Genomic DNA, 8,046 nt, shown 5'->3' with positions numbered 1-8,046 from the left:
TTTTGTGTTAGCTTCAAGCTTTGGTTTTTTTTTTTCCATTTTCTTTATCTCCAAGTTTTCTGATGAATCATTTAGTGTTCTTTGTTTTGACGTGAATCGCACGGCGGGTCTTTACTAGTATATATATATATATATATATATATATATATATATATATATATATATATATACTACTTATTAGGAAGAGGGAAGAGGGAAGAGGGAAATTTTTTTTCTCTCGATTTATCTCCTTCATTTTCTCTCATATGCTTTTACCAATTTACCCCCATTTGATAAAGTTTTAAATGACCTTATCATATCAGAAGAGAAAAGTAAGGAATTATTTCATTTGTTTGGAGACTCTCTTGATTTAACACGTAGAGCAGAGAATAGATATTCTTTCCACGCATCCCCCTATCTCTCTCCCAAGTGCTTTCCCTATCTCTCCACGCGTCAGAGATATTTTTTTCATCTGAGATATTTTTGACATTATAGATCTTTTCAGACTCTTTTAAACTCTCTCGATCTCTCTCTCGAACGTCTCCAAGATTTTTCAAACAGAAGGGTTTTCACTTTTCCCTTTTGATTTTTTTGCTGTTTTTATTTCGTTCTTCTTTCAGGTGACCTTAATGTTTCTTATAGTGTTTCAGTTATTTTGATATTGGAGAAATTGGCTTCATTATTGATGTTCATCATAGTTACTTTGTTTATTGTTTGGTATTTCTGATTTTTGCATAGATCATAATTAACTTTTGTATCCATCTTGAACTGTTTTGATTTCTCTGTTGAATTTGGGTTTGGGTTTTTACTTTTTCTCTTTGTCTGATTACCAGCTGGGTTTAGGGAAATGGCTTTGAGACTTGAACCCTTCATTTTGTTCTCCTCTCTCTTACTTCTCTATCTATTTTGGAATAATTGGTTGTTTAAAGTTATGTGATTTATTAGTTCATTTTTCTCTGGGATTTGGGTGGTTATGTGGATAAAATTCATGACCTTCTTTTTGGGTTTGATATATATATATATATATATATATATTGACCAAAATCGTATGTCTTCGTGCTTTTATATCTTGGCTCAAGTCTGAGATTTCTGGTCTGGTTTTTGTGTTTTTTATACTGCAGATTCACAAAATCATTTTTGGGTTGTTTATCTCGACAAAATCTTAGATCTCTATTAATTTTTTTATTCTTAAATAAATGGTTTGATTCTTAAATAGATGGTTAGAAGATTGATGGTTGCGAGTAGAGCTTTTGGTTTATGATTCTGAACTCTTTAGGCCATGTTTAGATTGCTTTCTTTGGAAACAAATTTCTTTTCATAATTTTGGGGGAAATAATATCATTATGTTTAATTTAGAGGGATATTATCATAAATTGGTGGATTCTCTAAGTAAAATTGAATAGGGTTGGTTCAAGTTATCTATTTCCGTGTATAAACATGTAGGAAATTTTACAAATATTTTTCCTTTCCAAACTTTTCCAGCAAATTCCATTTTGTATGTGGGTTCTATAGTGCTGATTCCATTTGTTCTAGCAATTTGCATATTGCTCTATTTGCAGTGTCATCAGGCAGTCTTGGCACTGAGCCATAAGCTTTCTACTAATTTCCTTTTCTGCTCTGTTTCCCTTAATGCATTTGTTCTATAATGGGAGTTTGAATTTTTTGTTTCATATTTGTTAGAGATTTAGGATGAGGATTTTTAGTTTAGGAGTTCTGTAATGGCAAATACATTTGTTCTAACCATTTTTCTTTTGCTCTATTTGCAATTTCATTAACTAACCTTGGTACGGAACCATATGTTCGAAACTTATGGCAACTGAATTAGCTTTCTACTAATTTCGTATTTTCCTCAGTTTCCCTTAATTCATTTCTTCTATAATGGGAGTTTGAATGTTTTGTTTCATATTTGTTAAAGCTTTAGGATGATGATTTTTAGTTGAGAAGTTCTATACCGGCAAATCCATTCGTTCTAACAAATTTTTTTTTTTGCTCTATTTACAATTTCGTTAACTAACCTTGGTACGGAACCATACGTTTGAATGTACCTGGCCTACCTATCTCTTGCTCCTTGCTAACATTTCAAGGCTGATCTTGCTGTCTTCTCCATAGGAAAGCATGACAGGAAACTGCAGACTTCTTAACATTTTCTTGCCAGGATCCAAGAAAGGTTAGATTTTGGGCTTTTCACTGTACTCCTACCCTCACTCGGTCTTTTGTTTTATTATGATAAATAGGATCTTGGGGTATTTGCTGTCTGGAAAGATAGGGTTTTTGAGTATTTTTTCCTTTTCACATTTCCAATACAACTGCACATAATCGCATAACATAATGCTTGGGGTATTTCTTTTCAAGAAGGATAGGCTTCTCCAGTATTCTTTTCTTTTTTATATTTTCCAACATGTTCATACTCTAAATTCGACTGTAATCATTCTGTTTTTTGTCTCCAATCCAGTTTTGTGCAGACTAATATGATTTCAAAGGCTAAAGCTGAGGCATCAATTTTAAGTTGCACAAGTGAATATCTATGCAAGCAACTTAAGGATCTGCAATTGAGTCATAGGCCTTGCGCTTCGGGGGTCACTGTGGCGTGGCTGAATGTAGAGCAGTCCGCTCCTACAACATTTGATCGGTAGATTATTTAGAACTTGGGAAGATGATCGGTAGATTATTTAGAACTTGGGAAGATGATCGGTATACATTAGTTTTCCCTTCAAAATTTTAATTATTTTAATTGGTGTCTGAAACTCTGTAGATAAAATGCATGTTCGGAGCTTTGTTATGAATTTCTTAACAGTGAGAGAGAAGTATTTGAATATTTCCATACATATTATGTATCCTTATCTTTATTTGATTGTTTTTTTTTTTTGGCATTATTGGGTTTATGTATGTGTCCTATTCATGGATATCCACCTTTGGGTGCCTTTGGAATATTGCAGTTGAGTGCACATCTAAATGAATCCTTCTACCTCAAATGTTTTGCTGTCCACAGGTTCATAAATTTTGTTCGGTCTTCAATTTCATGTTTTAGTTTTTAATCTCTATGTTGAACTTGATAGCTTTATGTTGGATATTAGATTCCCTGTCAAATGAAGCCATGAATTGGCTTCATGGCTTCATGAATGTTCTGTTTCCTACAACTAAAAGCGATGCTCAAGTAATACATGTTGGGACCTCTGCTCCCCGATGTAATCTTCATGGTATGAATAAATTTGTCATATTTCAAAAATAAAATAAAATTGAATGCTCAACTAGGCTAGCATTTCCCAATAAAAAATAAAAATAAAAATAAAAATAAGCTAGCCTGTTTGGTTGTTTCTAAGAAAACATAAGTATTTTGATCATGTCAAAGCGCATTTTTTTTACTAAGATTTCTATGTTACACAGGTTTCCTGGAAACTGCTACGATTTAACATTTCTTCAGCCTAAGTTTTCATGATGATATATTGATATCCATGGCAAAGATGGAATGCAAATGAAGCTGATCATCTAATTCATTTCCATCCGTTATCCTTGCAGAGTTGTGAGGCTCCGAAGTTATGGAGCTCAAAGAAGATGGCGAAAGTAAGAAGCTTAAAGCCGATAAAGAAGCCATTGTCGAATGCTGTTATTTTTCATACTCACGGGAGCATAATTGTTACATATATTGTGAAAAACAACCTTCACATTGAGAAAAGTTATCTTTCTCTAGAGATTGTTTTTCTTTGTTACTGTTTAATTTCTCTCTTTTGCTTTATCAGACATTCATATTTGCTTTCACAGGCTATCGAGAACACAAACTTCGTGCCATCTGGCATCAACACTACATTCCATTAGAAGTACGTTCCGTCAATTCTACATATGTTTACCTTACTTCCGCATATGGTTCAAATATTAGGGAAATTAGCAGCTAATCATCCGAAAAGCGGTAGGAACTGGATGGAGATAATGAAAGGTTGTGTTCCAAGGCATGGGTGAGATTGATTAATTTTTTTTTTTAATGAACATCATAACAATAGAAGTTGGATCAGGCTTGGGATAAAAAAATTACTTTCAACAGGTCTTAATGAAAGTGTTAATATAGGGCCTCCTTTTTTTTGTCAAAATTACTTTCCTGTTTGGTTATCTGTGGTTTTATATCTCTCCCATGATAGTAGTTGTTGATTTAAAACCTAAGGCTTCCTATGAATTTCGCCATCTTCTTTCTTTTCTAAAATTTTAGACAATAGATTTCCTCACAAACAGTTTTTCATTCCGACGGCTATAAAAACTTCAATTATCATGATATTATTCAGAGAAATTATAGCCCGACAAGTTAGTACGTCAAAGGTACCCCCCTTGATATTTGATCCAACAACAGCCTCTTAAAAAATGGTGTGCTGTTGGATCAAATATCAAGGGTGTTACCGCTTTGACTGTACTTCACGGTCAGGCATCATATAAAAACTCTATTCATCCACACTTACACAAACTCTCTCTCTCTCTCTCTCTCTCGAGTTGTTCTCCCTCACCTCTTTTCTTTTTCGCCCCGTGTGTAGCACGGGGTTTCCTACTACTATATATATAAAATCTCCCCTATGTTTCTCTCTCGTCTCTCTTTATCTCTCTCTAAGCACTGCCATATATTGGGGTTGATTTAAGATACGGGGGTCTATTTATCACTGCTATGTATAACTAAAAGATTGACGCTAGAGAAATGCCATTGCTAGATTAATATAATATTCTAGCGTTTGCCCCTTTCTTTATTTTATTTTGTTACTCTTTCAAATGTATAATATAAAATGGGATTTGCTAGCGCCCATGGCAGAAGGCATTTTGAGGCTTGTCTGTTGCATGTCAGAGCAGCCAGCTCGTGAATGAAGACAAAATCTGCTTGCAAAGTGAGCCTGCGTGTTGCCTTCTGCAATGGTCCCTAGCAAATCCCACATAAAATATATATTTGTCCTCTTTCACTGAGGCATATCCCAATCTAATATTTTATTATATATTTCTTTTCACTCCTCTCTTATCAAGAGAGCTCTAATATTATATTATATATTTCTTTAAATTCTCTACCACATTAGATTATGACGAGATTAACAGGTGGCTTCTTTTTCTTGCTTTAAGCCATTTTAGCATCTTCTTCCTTTTTTTAATACAAATTGAAAAACAGAAGATGGAAGCAAAACCTGGTATTCGTCGTGGAACGAAAAAGGACGAAAATCATGGCGTGATGAAGGGAGCCGTTGTCTGTTTAGAATTGCCGGAGACAACCCAACAATAAATACCTTGGTTCCAGTATTGACTTGCAGCATAGCTGGAAATAGGAGATATGGATGTTTAGAGAAGAAGAGACGAGAGAGGGAAGCTTAAGAAAGGAAACACGTAATACTTGAAGGTAATATGAGATGAGATTTCATGCCTTTTTTTCTCTCCCGATTCCGGGAATCAGAATACCACCCCCTTGTGCGGGTATCAAAATGCGCTCAATATTCCAACATTTTTTCTGCCTTGAGTCGAGCAACATCAATATTCCAACATTTTTTCTGCCTTGAGTCGAGCAACATTTCCCATTCTGTTTTGAAAACGAAACCAAACGCCGGAATCCCCTAAGTCGGTATCAAATACCGATACCGATTCATGATTCCGGCCATCCAAACGCACCCATTAGGTTTAACGAAAAGGTTTTCCAGTAAAAAAAAATCTCAGAAAGAAAGTGAATGGCATTGAAAAGAAACATGCTTAGTATATATTATAGATAGATTGATAGATAGAGGGATAGATAGATAGATTATAGATATATCATTTAATTTGAATAGGGATTTTCATTTTTAGAAAACCCCAGTTAATTCGTCCACAATCTCTCTCTATTTTGAGAGCAACTTTTCTTTATTTTTTTCCCTGCGATGGTTCATTCCCAACGATCAATTTTTTTGGGACCCACATGGGATATGCATGTATATTTGAGACTATTGATTTTGTAAACCATCATGAAGATAGTCAAATAGGGGGTTAAAGAAGATCGATGCTTGAGCTTTTTTTGGTATTACCCGACAACAGGACTTGATGGATCAAAGAGCCAGGATCATCAAATGAAGGGGGTCAAAGAAAATGATTAGACCTACGTTAGATTTAAGCCATCCATTAGATTTAATCTAATGTATAGAAAGTCTCCTAGCCAAAAAGGCGACACAAAAATGCCTGGCATGCATTCCACCATAGATTCAAATCCCCATGAGTTAATCTAACCTATATGCATTAGATAACTTTTAGATTCAGTGCTAAACGAATCTGCATCATATGATGAATCTTATCAATGGACTTTGGTTTTGTAGAATGTGAACGGCTATTCAAAATGTGTTTTGAATATATTGTGTTTTGACTTTTGAATACCAATTTAAAGGCAATTCAAAATGTTCAGTTGCTCCATGACAAATGGAGTGGAAATACAGCCATTTTTAGATAAAGAAAATAAAGAGGGATTGGAAATGCTGAAAATGGGGTGGAAAAAAGAAAAAATAACCCATTTGTTTCCAACTTTTCAACAGTTCGGTTTCCCATGCATATAAAAATTCAACAGTCCTCTCTTCACATAGAGGGGGCTAGACTTTGTGCTCCATGAAACTTAGTGCACAAATAACCCTATAAAAGCCACCTTAGCTCCTTCCTCCTCACCACCCAACCTCTCTCTCTCTCTCTCTATTGATAGAAATGGCAAAGGGCAGTGGGGAAGTTGTTGCAGTATTTGTGGTCCTGGTCATGTTTGTGTCATGCGCCCATGCCCAAGTGGAAAATGCAGTGACTTGTGTCAACAACTGCAATGGAGCTTTTTCGACTTGTGTGAGTACAAATTGCCCAGTTGGTCCAGAGCCCAATATTTTCATTACATGCTACTTAAACTGCGCCCTCAGCTTGGTGGGCTGCATTGCTCAATGCAACATCTGTGCCTAGTACCCTTTGCTCGCATGCTTTTGGTGACATGGCCTTAGTCTTCATTTAATAATAAGGCCACGCCAATTTTATGGTTTCTCTTTCTTCTTTGTAATAAGAATCCGCATATGCAATACGCCTTTGCATTTATAATATGCGATGCAACATTTGTGATTAATAAAAAGCATACCCTAGTGTGCAATTATATATAGAAAACCTCTTGTTAAGAAAATCTGTCGGAGTTATTTAGTCATTTCTATTTTGGGTTTCCCACTACAAACCAAATATGGGGAAACATGGCATCTTCCCCAATGTAAAACAACCAATTACTCGACAAGCTTTAACTGTTAGAGTTGGAGTTATTTAGTCATTTATACTTGATACAGGTCCTTCGAGCAGCAACACATGATGGAGACTACACAAGGAGCAACTGAATCAACTCATGGGGATTTGAAAACTGATAGGATGGTTTTAGAGAAAAACTCTATTATGACATGTGAAGGAGCCAAGCTCCTTCAATCTCGTGAAAGATCCAGGGCTCTTTTCACAAAGGATGTTCCAAAAATTTACTTTATCCAAATCTATCTCTTTCTTTCCTCATTTCATTGCATTATATAGATATCAAAACACAAAAAATAAACCATAATTGTTAACTAAGACTGAAACAATTAATCTTAATCGTCAATCTAAAGCATCGATCACAAATAAAAGTTAGAAACATGACTAAAATAATCCTAAATTAGAAATCCAATAATAGACATGTAGCACTTCTTTAAATCGTCCTTAACTTCTTCAAATCAGGCAATCTTGGGAAAATCATTTTAATGGTACCCAAATCAAGCCAAAGGGACAAGATTTGATGCAAAAAAAAGAGGCTACAAATAAGATGACGAATTGAAGAATAAGGGACTTTTTCCACACTGCATGTCCTGAATCATTTGTCTTCACTTGAAGAAAACTCGACCTCAAGTTCAATACTTCAGTTCAAGGTTGATGAAGACATGGGGAGTATCGATCTGCATGATGGGTTCATGTTAGTTCAAGGTTGATGAGGACGTGGGGAGTACAGATCCACATGACGGGTGTATGTTTGCTCCTTCTAGGATGTGGCTGGCTCCAACTGATCGGTACTCCTTCCAAGATGTGGCTAGATCTATCTGAACGAATCGACTTAAAACCGTG

The 8,046-nt window shown here is 35.3% G+C and overlaps 1 long non-coding RNA gene across 2 annotated transcripts; it reads left to right on the top strand.

Moving 5' to 3' along the window:
* The first annotated feature begins 478 nt into the window (after positions 1–478).
* LOC143853405 (uncharacterized) lies at positions 479–3,668 on the top strand. 2 transcript variants are annotated; one of them, XR_013237109.1, is made up of 4 exons: positions 479–599; positions 2,089–2,146; positions 2,432–2,670; positions 3,496–3,668. It is a non-coding gene; the product is annotated as an uncharacterized LOC143853405 (long non-coding RNA). The 2 variants fall into 2 exon arrangements; XR_013237110.1 differs by having other exon boundaries at positions 3,364–3,668.
* Positions 3,669–8,046: the final 4,378 nt, after the last annotated feature.

Source organism: Tasmannia lanceolata, unplaced genomic scaffold (assembly GCF_043159265.1).
Source record: "Tasmannia lanceolata isolate RefF3 unplaced genomic scaffold, GAP_Taslan_0.1 ptg000019l, whole genome shotgun sequence".
NCBI lineage: Eukaryota > Viridiplantae > Streptophyta > Magnoliopsida > Canellales > Winteraceae > Tasmannia > Tasmannia lanceolata.
The sequence above is the reverse complement of the archived record's forward strand: the minus strand, read 5'-3'. Positions and strand labels throughout refer to the sequence as shown.